The following is a 17,699-nucleotide window of genomic DNA, read 5'->3' as shown; positions in this document are numbered from 1 at the left end:
TCTGAGCACAGCCCTCTGCTCGCCTCCCTCCCAGAACACACACACTCTCAGTGTAGTTGAGCAACACTTTATATTCATAAAGTGTCAAATGGAGTAACAAATAGCTAGCCTAAAAGAGCAACACTACATCTTGTTTAAGAGTTATTTGGAATCAAAAGAGAAATTATCTTGAAGATAGCCTTGAAGGGAACAACTGCACTCTATAAAAACGTCAGCAGGAGTGCTAATTAGAATGCACTGCATTTGCATGACACTTTCATCAACAAGATAAAATACCCAAACAACTTTGTTTGCTTATGAATGACCAGGCTTGAATCTAGTTCAAATGGACTGCACTGATCTAAAGCTTACATCTTGACCAACAACTTCTTATTATGGGAGGCACACAAACAGATTTCCTTAACAATATTTATGAGGGGCTGAATTATTCTATTGATGCATAATGTTCTCAACTAAACTAAGTTAAAAGGAAGTTGGATTAATTCTATCTTGGAGTCTGCAACATACAAGTACCATACTTTTCGGACTATAAGCCGCTACTTTTTTCCAACGTTTTGAACCCTGCGGCTCAACTTTACTGGCTAATGGCCACATGGGGGCAATCTCACTGTAGAAGACGTCAGTGGAGAGAGGTCGCACGGACACGTCGTGTTTTCTATATTTTAAGATTCAGAACTGTGTGTGTTTTATTACAATCAGACTCATATAGTGAGTATGAAGAGAATATAGACGCACACGCACACATGAAGTGAGGATATGCAATATACGGCTTCTGGAGTTTAGATCCTGCCGCAATGAAATTAAACTTTCTTGGCCCGACCTGTTACAACATAACACTCACTGGCTAAACAAAAGCTCAGGAGCAGATGAACCAGATGTGAAGACACAGACACAGGTAAATCAGCACACACAAAGTGACCAAGGACAGAGGGGATAGTCGGGACAGCTGTGATGTGTTTTCTGTTTGTTAAGCTTCAAAATGCTGTGTGTTTTATTACAATCCAACTCATTTGCGCAGAGAAATTGGTATAATTAGACCCGCGCAGCAGCAGTGGACCGAGGCGCAGCGGATGCACCGTGGACCCCAGTTCAAAAGACAACTGAGGAGTGTAAATATCTCATGTTACAACGTGGGCATCTGCGGGTTATTGATAGGTACGGCCAATATATGGACAAATTATTATTTCTTCGTAAATTTGTCGGACCGCCTTTTATTCAGGAGCGCTCTATAGCCCGAAAAGTACGCCAAGTAGAGATCCTATGAAGGTTATTTTGTGTTATAGATGTATATATATATATATATATATATATATATATATATATTTTTTTTTTTTTTTTAACATCCAATCAAGTAAAAATATCAAGTAAAAATATTGAATTAATATGAAAATGATGAAGCTTCAAGGATGATGGCTGCCTAGTTTGGACGTGTCTGTCTGGCTGCGGTCGTACCCGTGGAAATAATCCGGCTTTATTAAGTTCACCTGGGGAGAACCAATATTTATTCATGGGAGCAGATATATAAGGAGCTTGGAGGCTTTTTTCAGGAAAATGTCTAAGAAATACAAGAGCAAAAACCAGACAATGCTACATGTAGGGATTCAAATTCAAGACACTGTGGCCGGCTGCACCTGGAGCCTGGCATACGTGTGCTGTGCATTAACCACTCCAATACCGAGCATTTTATGAGTTGTGTTATTATTTTGAAAAATATATATACCGGAAATTAAAAAAAAAAACATATGAATATGAGGTCAAATAAATCAAAAGAATACAATGTTTTCAAAAATTAGTGGGAATAATACAATGTTTTAATATTCAGTTTGTACTGTGTTTTGAATTTCAGTGTATAAAAATACAATGTCTTAACATTCAGTGTATAAAAATACAATGTCTTAACATTCAGTGTATAAAAATACAATGTCTTAACATTCAGTGTAGAAAAATACAACGTTTATTTATTGTGTTTGTTAAAATAGTGTTTTTTAATTCTGTGCAAAACAATTCAGTGGAAAAATGTTCACTCTGCCTCAAAAAGAATGTGCCAGTAATGATGAGGACTTAATGTGAAGTGGTCGGTGCTTTCTGTCTTGTCACTTGTTGGTGATAAGTGAATTTGAAATGAGAGACAGCTCTATGTCTCTATTTCTAACATATTACATGAATATGTTTTAATTGATTGGATTTTTTAAAAATCTGTTCACATAATTGAAATGCAAAAATGTAATTACATAAATGGTAATAAAACAAAAAAATAACCTTCATAGAGATAGTAATATTGTATAGATGCAAATGTATTTGCAACATAAATGTGTATACTTATGGATAGGGTTATAGCTTTTGACCTGAGTGCATTAATAGCTGACCCTAGGCTCGCTGTGGCTGAACACACATCAGATATAAAGGCGCTTGCAGTACAAGCATTCTTCAAATATTTATAAAATCAAAACAGCATTTTTGAACACCTTATTGGTCATCACAGTGGCTTTGTTATTTTGCACATTTCTGAAGAGGATTTACTTAAAGAAGAAGATTGGCTTAAAGCAAGTGATGACACCCTATATTACTATACTATTATTTTATTTGTGAAATAATGTTGTTTCCTCATTAACATAATCTGTGTCTCATTCTATAACAATAATTAAATGCAACAGTTCTTTCTGTTTTATAGCAAATGCCATGTCAATAAAACAACTGCAAAAATTCAAAGATTGATAGTTGTAATTATGCCACTTGAAGCAGTTGCTAAACCATAAAGCAGTGATGGTTTGAACTACCCACTTCACTTCAGACTCTGTCAACACTTCAGATCAAACAATTAAAAAGTTTTCTTTACTTTAAACTTAACTCTTTGACATCAATCCTCTAAAAACCGTCGGCACATTTCAGCTTGAATTTGTTGTATTTTAAGAACTATGTTTACACCAGAATACAGACCAAATGGTGATAAGACTTCCTCCCCAAAACAACAAGCAGCGTGAAGCTCTCAGATTCAAATGTACAACCAATAAAGATCGACAGCTACTATCTAAGAAAAGGTTACCTTCATGTCAAAACTCTTGATTATTATGCATCCTACACAGAGCCCCTTCAACTAAGGGCATAATATGTATATAGTTTACAGCAGCTAATAGCATAACAAAAATATCATTAGGGCTAATGGTTGCAAAGGCAATCATTGCTATTTAATGGCTTAGATAAGTATATGTGAAATGTACAAAGGCCCTTGATGAGGAAACTTCCGAAATCCATCTCTGGAGCACCTCTCTGTGATGTCAGCTTTTGATGAAGGTCTTTTCCTAAAATGGATGTTTGGATGGATCTGCGTGGCTGGGCGAGTGACATTTTAAAAAGTAAGTGGGCAGATGGTGCTAACCTGCTAAAAGCTGAGAGCAAGTCGACAACATTCATCACACTTCTTTCCATTTAGCCTCTTCATAGAACTCCACAGGGCCTTGCTAGTCTGCTTCCTATACTTGTAAACCATGCAATTTGCGTTTTACGCCGCAGCAGGCATCAATTAGCACTTCTCACACGCCTCTACGTCTGAACTGGATCAAATTTGGTCTTCCGTGCTGAACATGATGTGAATTTGTCATAACGTCAGAGAGAGCAGCAGAATGTTTGACTCTGTAGAGCTTCGCTTGTGGCTCACCTTGGGCTTTTGTAAATGTAAAATTAATATCTGATATTGTGTGTAATGATTACAGATAAAAGGGATTTTCATTGCCTTCGCAGCATTACCGGTGAATGCTGCAAAAGAAAGTAAGAAAAGTTATCGGTATCTGGATGTTTTCTTTATCCACCGCTAGCAAGATGATAGTATTTTTATGTTAGTGTAGCAATGGAATAAAAAGACCAAGGACAGAAACACGTATTTATGATAACAGATGGAGAAGATGTACTACGGTCAACAAATTAGAGTTGTGCAACTTGTTAAGAGGTAGGAAGCTTAACAGTTTATTAGAATCTGCTTCTTACAGTAGACTGAAAGTAAATTAATTGGTCATTTAATAACAGAAAGTTTTCATCTTGTTAGCTACTGTATCAACTTAAATAAGCTATAGTAGACTGTTGTCCCTCTATTTGTCTAATGTCTGTGTTGTTGTCTTGTTCTCTTTTTGTTGTCCTCACTATTCGTACTGTTTTGTATTTGTAAATAAATATATAATTAAAAATCAAAAAAGCTATAGTAGCTTTGAAATTACCTGAAAAATCGAATATCAATGTTCAAGTCTTTTCCACTGACACCAAACACGAGAGTGTGTTTGACTAATACATGTAAATTTGTGCTGTAATGTCTGTTTTATTCCAACTAAATAAGGAGAAAAGGCTGTAACACTAGTTGTATAACTAATGACAGAATGTCATCTTTTCCATGTTGAATGAATCAACTTTTTTGGCTCTGTCACCTGCCCTATGCTTGCACCTCATTATTACTTCTTCCCACCCTTGTTGAAACTTGTTTGGCTCTTAATGGTCTAAATTGTTTGTCATTTGTACGTTGATTAAAATAAACTTATTTCAGCAAAGAAATAGCGTTGTTCTGAACTTTTAACAGTTCCATATTCCGAGCGGGAGGAAGTCATGTTGCCGCTGGACTGTTATGAACATGCTCACGTAGATAACGCCAGCACGCATATGACTGTAACCATAACCATAGCTCTGCTGATTGGACAAGGATACTTCTGAGCTTTTTAATGCAGACGAAATGAAGGCCAATGATTGGCAGATTGCACCATCAAATTGCTCACAACCGCCACACTTAAGGCGCTGATTTAAGCGCAATTTTTTTTTTGCTGATGCTAAAGTCTTTCTATAAGACTATTAAAATATAAAACTATTTTACTAATGGATTTCAATTGATTAAATCAATAGTTGTTGTAGCCCTAGTCATGTGCATAACCTCATTTGACTCTGCAGACTGTTGTAATGTCAAATGAATGCAACAAAATCATAATTAGTATTCTTTGATCAAAATCAATTTGAATCCTGCATGGAGTTTTGTCACACCAGCATTTTTGGCCATCCCATCAAACATGTTCGTTCCGCCTTTGAGCCAACGCTGAGGTGACTGTGACATTCTTGCGCGCTGGAAGACACAAGCTCGTCCTTCAAATTGGGCTTAATCATGTTTGCCCTGCTCCAATTAGATAAAGGGAGGTGCGTCGTCAACACTTCTCCTTACAGTCCTCATCAAATGTCAGCAGTAGGTGTTCAAATGTGCCCATTCAGTTCACGTTGGAAAACATCCATCACAATTAAGTCTAAGATGAGGTTGACAATGGAAGCCGAGAGGGAAATGTGAGAGAAGGCACATATGGCTGAACTGAAAGCATAAGAAACACAATAATAGGGCCACACATTTGAAAAGATACTATGACGATCTTGTTTAGACAAGTAACACGTGTGGAGCTGACTGAAGCATGACTGAAATAGACATGCAGGTTGAATGACAGTGAAGGGTTATTGAGACCTTTTTCTTTGAGAAGAGATCTTTAAGTAATAAAAGGATAGCCTGAATGAACAGTGAAGAGGGTAATAAAAGTAAAACTGAAGTAAACAATGACTTAACAGGTAAATAAAAAAGGGTTGCAGTCCTTACCTGGTTAAACTGTACAAAGTGTATTGCAACAGCAGGAGGCCACAGTTGGCCCTAGAGTCTCCAGTCACACAGTGTCTGTATCATATTTCAGTTCAAATGCATCGTGGGAATGGCTATTTGGAGCTGATAAGATATGCTTTAGAAGAGAGATGTACAAAAAGAATAAAACCGCACCCACAAAAGCGTTCATATTGCAAAACGTGTTAAGAATTATCCGCTAACAAACCTGAATGCAGATGTTTAACTTGGTTTATAATGAATATGTATTATTCAAACACTCTCTCTTATTGTGTAGAGCTTAGGCATGTAAGTGAGTATGTATGTGGACCTAACCGTGACAGATTCATATCACATTTAATTTTAAATCGAACGCCAAACATCTTTGGTCCACGCTCAAATTCCATCAAGATCCTCTGAATCAAGATAAGCCCTAAAATAATTATTTAGCACAGGTTAATAAGGAGGGAAAATGGATTTTGACCTCATCCCAATGTTTGTTCAAGACACTGTCGATAATGTAATCCTCATGATTTAGTTTGAAATCACATCTGCCACGTTCAGGTGAAGGCCACTTGGGCTTGTACATATTCATAGGCAGAGATATTGACAAAACGTCTTGTCTGGATAAGTATGCAAAGGAAAGTGAGGACTAGAGGATCATTCAACGCACTATAAGGAGGAGGGAAATGCATACAGGAGAATGGAGGATTATAGCTAACAGATGGGGCACTAACAGAAGATAGATTCCTGACTCAGGGCTGGATCCTGATGCTGCATTGCTTTGAATGTCATGGATTGGAACGAAAGGTCTTGAAATGACAAATTTGAATATTATGGAAAACCAAAAATGTGCAGTAATATGGCTGTGCTACTAATCCTTAAATTACATATGTATTCCAGCACAGTTTAAATTGTTATCTTAAAGAGACAGACAAATCCTCCATGTAGGTACGCCGACCAATGAGGCTAATGTATGAACATGTCCGATACTCGGGCTGCTGATATCTGATATCTACCGATAACGAGCTTCATTGAAAAACCTAAATGATGAGGGTTATTAATATTATTCATGTAATAATGTTCACATGCCATCATTTGAGCCTCTTGTTCTTAGACTATATGAAGTGCCTTATAGTTTTATTTGCATGGTTACAGTGCTGAAATGAATGTGATCTTATTGCAGTTGGCTTGTTGTGTTCTCGCACATTGGTCATTTTGTCGACGTATGAGAACTTCAACATTCTTCTCAGCAACCACATTTCTGTTGCATTGATTGTGGTACTTGTGGCAGCATTGATGGTAAAGACCTCGCTGCCATATTTCAGGATTTAAAATACATAGCACTCCAGCACTTTAGTCCTGATTTTAAATGAGAGGTGCCTATTTGTGAGGATCTTGCAGAGAAATTGTTCTGAAGCTATCATTGATTTAATCTGGATTTTCCACTTCGAGTTCAACAATGCTCTAAAGTATGTGGAACTGTGGACTAGTGGAAACACAGGGATAGTAAAATAAATGTTCAAGTTGGTATTTGTATTATGTCACTTTTTACATGACTGACTCAAAGTCAGAAGATTGGCTGAAGCCCTTGGAAAGCGTGCCATGTCCAAACGTTGGGGGTAACTGATATGATGGGCAGCAGTAGCTCAGTGGTAGAGTCTTCTGATTGCCGTAGTGTCCTTGGGCAAGACATTTAACCCTCCTCGCCCCCAGTGTCTGTGTACAACTATAATGCGTGTGTGAATGGGTGAGTGATTCTTTGATGTAAAGCGCTTTGAGTGCCTTGAAAATAGAAAAGCCCTCAATAAATGTGACCGAGAAAGACATGTGGCGTCTAACCTTGACCTAAGTTGCAACCGCGCAGTAAAAAAGGTACAGCCTCGGCTTTAGTTGTAAGGCCTGTAAGTGTTGTGCAAAGCTACAACCGCGGCTATCAACAGAGGTCAGTAACTACACGGAGGCGCGTTTACAGGGCCTTTGTGCTCGGCAAGTGGCAATAGGATCTCATTGTCACGTGTTTAGGGAGATAAGGTCACACACCCTCGGGGATTAGCACCTACTTTTCATCAATGAAATGCTTTAAAAACAGGTTTAGCAAACATGTGCTGGATCAACCAATTTAAATGCTAAACCCTTTTTCTACCTTTAGACGATTGGGGCCAGGGGCGAAACACGTACAGATAAACAAAGAAGCGAGCTGTAAAGAAACTAGTGACCCTCGCTTTTGTTTCTAAGGGGTAACGGAGACGTTGCTAAGTGCTGAGGTGAGAGGCTGATTCATAAGTAGCATCTTTAAGCTATTGGCTCTTTGCTAAATACACAAGATATGTTGAAATAACTGAAATGTGTCAGTAAAACATCTAAAAGCTATTGTATGTATGCAATACCAGCAGAGTCTGAATTAGGAGCTGGCTGGATCATGCAGCGGTGAAACATTACTCTTCTATAGCAGCATAATGATCACTATCAATCTTCCCATTGTCCAATCACATTAGAGGAATATCAGGCGGGAGAAGTGGAAAAGGGGAAGGAGGTTGTGGAGAGACATCCTCCAGCACAGCAGCACGGCACAGCATCAATCACAATAACCCAGGCCTTTTCTGTGTCTGAGGGTGCTGAGACCGTCTGGGTAAAGTCCTAACCAAAATGGAAACACTAACAACTGATTCTGAAATAGATGCTTTAGACATTGTTGGACAAAATGTAGACAGTATTCCTAATTGGCAGATATATATATATATATATATATATATATATATATATATATATATATATATATATATATCCCAAAAAAAATCAGGGTCTCTTTATTTCTGAGCTACTTTCTTCACAAATACAATATAAAAATCTAAATTGTCCTCTTAAGTGGTCAATCTGTAGTGCATTTGAACCACTGCACAGGAACCAGTTTCCAAGGTAATATACAAAAATACAAAGTGCATGGTAGCATGGAGAGTCTTATTAGAATGATTGACAAACGACAATGATTGCAACTCACTCAAATACGTTAATTTATGAGTTACTATTAAAGTTTAAATGTGATTACAGTCGATAAATAAGATACAATTATATTTTCATCAGATATTGTAAAGTTTTCAATAGTTTGGTCACTTACTAAAGTAAAGTAAGTTTCAGGCTGATTAAAGGCCTGGTTTGAACATAGCATGACAAATTTTAAACCACTGAATAGTTTATCATTGTGTTCAGCATACTGCACCAATATATTTTGTATGACCTTCAATAATTCTATTAATCATTTTTTTCTGATTGGGCAGCGCAATATATCACAAATGTATCAATACCAGAACTAAATATATCCCAATAATAAGATCCTCTATCTTACAGAAATGTATGGAGACTTTTATTGAAGATTTCTCTTATTCAGGCTACATTTGCCTTGATTTAATCTTGGTTTTGTCTCTGTTAAGTTTATATTGTGACAGAGTTTGAGTAATATATTAAGGTGTCAACCCGTTTATTAATACAAAATAATAAATGATTGTGTTCAAATTGCATTGTTGTCTATTCAAAGTGACTAATAATCAATAATATGGATATAGCAGAACTAACAGCCATGTAACGTATCACATTCTCATCAAGAGTCAAGACAAATGCAGGCTGGCATTTTTCTACTTCAGGCCAGTCCTAAATGTCACTACCTGTCTTCAACCATCTCTTCAAGGCACCAAACTTGTATTATTCTATAATCAGCCATGCTCAACAGAGCCTCTGTGCTCCCGACATTCAGCTCAGTCATTAGGCTATAACAAGCAGCACAAATGCTCTTTTCAGAACTACTATGCACCATGAAACAGCGGAGAGAACGCGTCATGACTTTGACTGCCTCTACGCCGAGCAATCCCAAAGAACTCCGACCATTTTATCCATTAGCTCCATCAATCTGAGTGCGCTCCATCAGTTTCAGTTAGCTGGGACTGTCTCCGCAGTCTCTGGCGAAGAGCTGCGACAAGTGCACCACCTTGCATAGGAGGGAGAATTTTGAGAAACTTTTTTTTTTTTGGTCTGTCTAGTAGCAGCACACATGTCATAGTCAAGTGTTTTATGAAACCAGCCGTTCCCTCGACTCCGCCACTGCCATCTAAATAATGAATACTCTGCCACTTGCAGTAATCCTCCAGCAGCCAAGCCCAGAAATAGAACAAAGTCAGTCGGAGCATTCCTTCTCTCTCCAACTCGCTCCCAAAACAAATAACGCTGATTCGGGGAAAAGCCATTCAAATTCATTGCCACTCCAATTACGCAGTTCACTAATGATGTCCTCTGACTTATTAGTTTACTGATATTAGTTGGTTGTTATTTGGTATTCTGGGCCACAAGTCAACTTCAAAGTTTGGCTAAGGCTCCATTTGAAGGCAACATCAAAGTGTGATATAAGCCTCAGATTTCAAAAGGCATTGAGAGCGAACCTAAAAGGTACAGTCTCAGCAGAGGGCATCTTCAGGTCTGCTATGATGTTTGATAAGAAAGTGGCGATAGAATAAGAGCACGTAGAGGGAACGCAATCCCCTATCCCTTATATCAAATCTCGTAGTTAGTACTTGTTTCAATTCAACTTCGACTGTTAAAAGAGGCTATTTAAAAACAGGTCACAGTGATACTATGAATTCAAGAAGATTCTTCTCTTGCTCTTGTAACGACAAAAGGAAAATAGTATGTTTTTTTCAGGCCGTCGTATCACTGCAAATGGCATTAAAACGTGTAAAACTGCAATATTCAACGGTGAGTCCCTTTTTTTCTGATATGAGACTTTCAAAGATTTAACACAAACCATGGAGAGTCTTGCTACAATGTTTTTAAAAAGGTACAGTGAGTAAATATGAAAAGTGTATATAGTTTTAATTAGATGGCCAGTTTCCTTCATGTGGTGCCCAAGCAGAGGAGTCTGGGGAGAACTATCTGCCTAAGTTTTCTTGAGGGATGAAAACGCTGCTCTTTACCGCCCTCCACAGTCACTGCCCTCTTATTATGGAGGAGACAGGAGGGGCCAGGCATTTTTTTGGATGTGTCCTATTGTAACAGCGGTGAGACGCCTGGCATTTGGCAGACGGAGCCCATGAAATGCTCTCAGACACTTGGGCCAATTATAAAGGTGAAATAGAACACCACAAACGTCCTTCAGAATACTTTTATCATAAATGGTGGGAAACAATATTTCAGTCTAGACTACCAAAAGGGACACTTTTACAATAACGCATTAGCTTGTTGTTATAACATTGCAGAGCTGGCATATTGTACTTTAGACCAGGACCTTCTTTTCCCTCTGAAGTCGGACTCATGAACACTTTATAACATCAGTTTAACTAGTATATAAATCAACAACTATTTGTCATTACATTGCTCATTTTTTGCACTATTCTCTAACCAACTGTAAATGTTGTGTATATACTAAATTTATTTTGATATTATTAATTGTATGCATGTGTAATTGTGTACTTATATATATATATATATATATATATATATATATTGCTGTTATCATTATCCATTGTTGTGTGTTGCACCTTACTGCCAAAGCACTTTCCTAGTTTGCAAATTTTGTTCACTGACAATGGCAACCTTTTTCTGATTCTGATTTGAATTCAAATGATTTAAATATATACCTAACTACTAATAATCATATAAATCTAGAAAGTTAAGAAAATATTTTTTTGTCACATAGAAATATTGCTATTAAAACATTTGATTGTTTTACTCGGAACTACACAAATAATGTCAATATTTGGAGTCATTTCACTTGTGATCATGTTTTATTTTTGCAGTTTTGTTTGTGTGGCATGTATTCTGAATATGTATTTATAAGTCTTTAGCATCAACTGTATTTGTTACCTCGCATTATACTTTGCTTGCACAGCTTATTTTTCAACAACAGTGTATATTAATTAACAAGTGTAAAATGTGCAAGCGTTAGCAAAAACACTGGCCAGATGTTCCCCAAGCGAGTCAAAGTGATCGTACATTATTGGCTTGTGATGGTTAAGTCCTGAAACCATTTATTTGGAGTTTACAATCATTATTATTATATACTCTGTCAAAAATATATTGCATTGGGATATCTGTGTTCATAAAATATGTTTGCAGACTATTATTGCGATCCCAAACACTGCAAGCGCTGCAGCATATTACCAAACTACAAGTTAAATGTCAATTAAATGATTTTGAAATGGGTTCTGCAGCAGTAATGAACATCTAAGCAGGTGCGTGCTTATGTATTTCATCTAAACGTGTGTCAAAGTTTAGCACTGGCAGCTCCGGTGATTGATCAAGTGCCCTGCTAATGAAAGCTGGAAGACTGAGGTAGATGAGATTGCTCCCTAAACTGTGACCCTGATTTGTGGAAAAAAAATCAAATAAATGTGGACGGGGATTGCTATCATAAAGAGCTTAAATGGGTTATTTCACCTTCAGCTCCGGTAACTACCCACTGGTATCTCTGTTTGGATAATGATGCCCGTAAATGTGCTGCGTAAACAGCTGAGGAACAGGGCCCCAGTCACTATTACTGTACATAAGATTATTACCTCAACAAGTCTGGTCAGTGGCCACAGACGCACTGATCTAATCTATTCCATCTCACAAATGGAGGCTACATCAGCACAGGGTGTCCACTGCTGTCATTAGAGCTGCTAGTCCGGCTAAAATCTGCACCTATTATGAGACCTTTCAATAATGTGTCTGCCTAGCCAAAATATCTAATCATCTTGTATCATATGCCAGAATATAATCAGTGTCAGTGATATGGGTTTTATAATATATTTAGAAGCTATTTATGCCAGCCAGAGGTAATCATTTGTAATGATGGAAAAGCAAATGTGGCTCGGCAAAGTTGGGTTTGACATCATTTTGACTGATAATGACTTTTTCTTCGATAGCTAAATTTATGGCTCAAAATTATTTATATGGGTGTTGTCTGTTTTATTTTTATTTTTAAAGAAAACAGAAACACATATGGCTGTTTAGATGTATTTGTAAAAGTGTTACCCATTGCAGTGCAGATATTTTGGAATAATAGGTCTATGTATTCAACCCGCCCTTCACTGTCTCTGTGGGCAAAGCAGACGTGCAGATCTGGAGGATTAGCTTACTGTACATGATTTAGGGTTTTTTTCCGTCTTAAACGCTATTAAAGGGATTTATTGTATGGTAAATAGTTGCAGATTATATATAATCTTCATAAATTGTTTTGAATTATAATTATATTTCACAATTCAATTAACAATTCTCATGAGACTCTTGCTGAAGCTTTCAGGTGTGTCTGTTCTTATCCACATTATTTGAGTTTTAATTAAAAACAAGGGTTGGTTGTCTCCCAGGTGACATCACTGTGTGGACAATTTCACACTCACATGCTTTCCAAAAAACTTATTAAGATTATATCTGATTTGGGGCTGGAGATAAAACCTTTTTTCTTATTCTAAGGAAGTCAACACAGACTGTCGCAATAATCTGTCAATTAGCAGCCGGCTTCACATAAGTCTTACATTTCTCTTCACTATTCAGCACTATAAAGTGGTGAAAATGTATTGGAGATTTAAGCAGTAATATCATGTGTTGCATACTCTTTAAGGATTTCTTAATTAAGTCTTGTTTAAAAGAATATATGAATATGCACACAGTCTCAGCTTCAAGACATTCAAAGAAAAAGATCGTTGCATGTAAAAAGAAATATAAGTCGTTTTCTTTCTCATCTTTTAGTTAATTTATCCATCCCTGAAAAAAATAAATATGCAAAAGGTTTTGGTCTGGTGTATTTGCTAAATTTGGCTCTATCTGGGTGTGTGTGAGCCATTTTAAAACTTATTATTTGAAAGCCATTTTAAATATTTGCCACCATTTCATAACTGTTGAACAATGTTAAAAAGCAATGTCATATTACCCCAAATAAGTATGTAAATTAAAAAAATATCACAACAAACTACAAGTAAAAAGGCACGTGCACACTATTGTTTTGGACAAAAATGAATGTATCTGACGTGTACATCACCAATTTAAATGCATCCTGTCTCTGCCTCACAAGTGCTGATCACAAAGCCAAAGAGCGTGGGAGAAAGAAAAGCTGTGATTTAGCTTTTCTTCATGAGATACACACGATCTGCCATGTTGAAGCCCTGCCCTCTCTGTGGACGTCTGGAGCTACAGCACAAAGTCGCCAACCCAAACACGGCGAATTACGAGGAAACACCTGCGCCACATGTGCTGCACTGGCGAAAGATGTCAACTGAGCTCATCACTGCACCCAACCAGATGCATATTCCCATATATCTCCCCACAGCCCTATAAAAACACTAACAGCTCTCATTCAGGCATTTCATAAATTAAACAGCAGGGCATGCTTTCATTACGTAAATAATGGAACTGTTCTTCCAGAATCACCTCATGATGCATAAAAGGCTTTGTTGGGCCAAGAAGTAGTGACACGCTCCTGCCAGCAACGCGCGGTGTAGGGGGGGAATCTGCACGCACGCGATAAGGAATTAAAACAAATATGGCACAGACCTGACTGTTAATGAAAATCAAGATCACGGGTTGTGACGAACAAGTAAGAAAGCCCTCACAGAGCGGCAGCCATTATGGGCTCCGCCAATAGCATAAGAGAGTCACACCCCTGTTATGAGCACCCATGGGATACCCAAATTGGAACAAATGAACGGAAGTCAACGAGGAGACAACAACGATATTAAAATTGCAGTACATCCATCATTTTCATATTTAGTTTCTGGAAAGGTGAAAACGGCAGCTAAAATTACCCTAGATGCAACGCAAGAACTACGGACAACAAAAGCAGCAGATCGCAGTCATGACTGCAAAGATATTTAAATTATTTTGAATACAGTATTATTGTTTTATGTAGGAAAAAAAATATATGAAAGAATAATTGGAGTAATTTGTAATTTTCTAAAGATGATTGTACGTAACCCATCCATCCATTTTCTACCGCTTGTTCCCTTTCGGGGTCGCGGGTGACTGGAGCCTATCCCAGTGACTTCGGGCCTTAGGCGGGGTACACCCTGGACAGTGGCCAACTTGTCGCAGGGTCAACATGATTGATTGTACGTAACATTTTTTGAAATTACACAAAGACTTAATCCAGGTTGTTTAGAATGATTCATGCTTGGTAACTATTTAATGCTCTAATGCTAACCTCTGCTAACTTAATAAGGCTAAATAATTCTTGATAAACTATTTGCTAATTATGAATGAAGTCAGTGTCGATACTTTATTGGGGCTAATTAAGGTGAGGTTATAATAAAGTGGCTTTTAATGCACCTTTTTTGTGTTTTTTCTGTCCTAATGTGACACCTGAAACTAGGGCAAACCACTGTCAGATTTAAGGACTCATCATCTTCTAATTTACTTCTATGTAATGTGTTTTAATAAAGAGTGACCTCACGGCTCCCTCACTACCCAACCAAAACTTCTCTCAGTATGGAGCATGCATTTTGCAGCATCTCTTGGGGCTCGACCCACTCTGTCAATGTAATTACCCCTGACACATATAAAGATGGCCGGATCACAATATACCCACCTTCTCAGCGGCGCGCCCTCCTCCCCCATTACCCTCCACACTACTTCCCAGGCCTCCGACACAGCCGAACACCCTCAGCGCCCATCAAAAAAAAAAACAAAGCCCACCAAAACGACTCCACTGATTGATGTTTTAAGCGAGCGAATAAACGTACACAGCAATTAATCATTCCCTGACTAAAAAATACACCTGGCTACTCACCTTATAACCCGAGTACTATTTCTCTGTGATGCCTCATAAGGTTGCCCGTGCAGGAGGGGGGAAGACGGTGCTTACATATACCTGCCGCGCATTTACCTGTCACCTGCGAAAAAATATGTGGGTACCGCCGAAGTGTGACCCTTCCCGGCGCTCCGACTTATCCCGCCGCTGATGCATTTGCTGTGCTTACATTGGCCACCAGTCGCTAGCCACCAATTACTCTTTGTCTTTGTGGCTATTGGTCTGCTAAGCACTTCAATCCATCTCTGTCCAGGCGAACTCTGACGTCGGAGCCGGAATGATTAATCAAAGGGAAGTCAGCACCCCAAGCAGCAACACCTTGGGTACCCGGTTTGCATGCATTAGCCACAATGTCAGCCTATACAGTAGATGCCCAATGTGTAGTGAATTCTCCAGTAATGTATGTCTATGGAAGCGATACACTATGTTTCAATATTCAGTTCATGCATTATTTAAGTCCCATTAGTGCATAAGCAAGCATATTCTACCCGCTTTACCTGACATGACTTGAATTCATTAGAATGCATCCAAAACCGCCATTCACCAACTTGTGCTGGTGAGTTAAGCTTATCATTTAAAGTGTTTCCAACCTTACAGACAGGTTACGGGGCAATAGCAGGGAGTTGATAATTTACACGTGTTCAGCCGCATTTTGAGCACACACATGCCGCCCACTCGTAGGAAGAAAAAAGAAAAGGAAAAGAGAGAGCCATGTGGGGAGTGAAAGAGTACAATAGAGTAAAGCTTCCTGCGGTAACAATATGGCTAACGGACCATTGCCGGCATCCACAGCTAATGCATTATGTAAGACTTTATTTCCACAGTTGTTGACATGTGCATTACATGTCCGACTCCAAATCCGTCAGCACGCACGTCCGGCACAAGCATTTAGAAGACTTGGTAATGAGAAGAAAAGAGCATTGTAAGAAGAATAAGTTACCTTAAATAAAGAATGGTTTCTCCACTATCTCTCAGGGTCCACTTGTGTGAAGGCAGAGACGATGCTTTGTACTGGTACTCTGAATCCCTCCTCCTCTTTCTCTTCTCCTGCTGCTGCCGCTGCTGCTGTTTCCCCGGCTCGCTCTTTGCCGCTGCCCTAGCAGACTACCGCCACTGACACATGGAGCTAGAGCAATGTCAAAAGGGTTAAAACCTAGTGGACCGAGAAGTCGCACCAGCGCTGTTTTGAGTTGGAAGCTGCCGCACTCTGCACCTCACCAACACTACCTCCTCTCCTCCACCTCCTCCTCTTGTATTGTTTTTCTTTTTTTAAAGTCAACCTATCTGGCGGGCTTCTTTCTCCCCCCCTTCGCCTGCCGAGATGGTAGATAGCAGACAAGTGCGCGAGGCGATTTGCACCACTCTATCATGGATCGTGTTACGCTGTCTGGCTGGTAGCGGCGGTCACAGACGATAGGCTGAGGAGCGCTTGCGTGCGTGTGTGTTTACCCCTCAAAAAGAAGTAGCGGTCGAGGGAAGACAAGAGGGGAAGAAGGAGGGAGAAGGGGGTGTTCTACCCTCTCGGCGGCGCAATCTGGAATGCTGACCAAAATTATTTAGGACCAGTTCAATCAAACTAGCATTAGAGAAATGGGCTTGCTTAAATGGATGGATTCATATTCAGTCATTGATCTTAGTTTTACAGACATGCAGCGCAGCACAAAGATCCTGTGAGGAGGAAGAAGCTCCACTCATGGTCAATTATGTCTGTCCTCTTATTGAATATACAGCTTAACTATCCATTTGTTTTTTTTTTTATAATCCCAATGTCAAACAGTGTTACAATACTACAGTTATTTTTATAAAGCTAAAGCTAAATTGACTTAATCAATAAAGAACAGCAATCCACATTTAAAGCGAGGAACAATCATTCCACATTCATTACAGTCTTCTTTTCTTCCTTTTTTTTCAATCATCATCACTGTAAAATTTTAATTAGAGCTGCACAATCACAATTGAAATGGCAATTTCAATGGTCACAATTATTATCTAGGTTGTGTTGCAAAGTACACTACAAAGATGTTACGAAAACCATGCAATTCTTGTATGAGTCATTTTAGCTGTTCACATTTCAGTATTCTAACAAATGCTGATGTTAGTAGGGGGTAATATTAACAAAAAATGTTTATCTAATTATTTTTATCCAAGGATTCTGATATTGATAGAAGTTATTTGTCAGTCCAACAGAAATGAGCTTAAACCTTAAAGTATATTAGTTAAGGTTTAAAATTTGAAAGGGCTGTGAAATTACTCAAAAAGTGCAAGAATATAATTTAATAACCTAGATCACAACAAAAATGTGTTACATTTTTTAAACCCTCTTTTTGA

General features: G+C 38.4%; 2 protein-coding genes across 8 annotated transcripts in view; one reads left to right on the top strand and one right to left on the bottom strand.

The window, feature by feature from the left end:
- The window catches only part of elovl6 (ELOVL fatty acid elongase 6), a 557,878-nt gene that overhangs the window by 370,283 nt on the left and 169,896 nt on the right, over nt 1-17,699 (top strand). The window lies entirely within an intron of this gene.
- LOC140348922 (teneurin-3) overlaps nt 1-17,699 on the bottom strand; it is a 263,968-nt gene that overhangs the window by 200,923 nt on the left and 45,346 nt on the right. The window contains exon 1 of one of the 7 annotated variants that reach the window (XM_072435134.1): nt 16,312-16,805. The exons of the other annotated variants lie outside the window; for them this stretch is intronic. The gene's annotated coding sequence lies outside the window, so the exon portion shown is untranslated. Of the gene's footprint in view, nt 1-16,311; nt 16,806-17,699 lie in introns of those variants that run through there. 7 annotated transcript variants of the gene reach the window in all.

Source organism: Eucyclogobius newberryi, unplaced genomic scaffold, assembly GCF_026437365.1.
Source record: "Eucyclogobius newberryi isolate DKJ021-1_F unplaced genomic scaffold, fEucNew1.0.hap1 SCAF_11, whole genome shotgun sequence".
NCBI lineage: Eukaryota > Metazoa > Chordata > Actinopteri > Gobiiformes > Gobiidae > Eucyclogobius > Eucyclogobius newberryi.
This window is presented reverse-complemented; position numbering and strand designations above follow the sequence as displayed.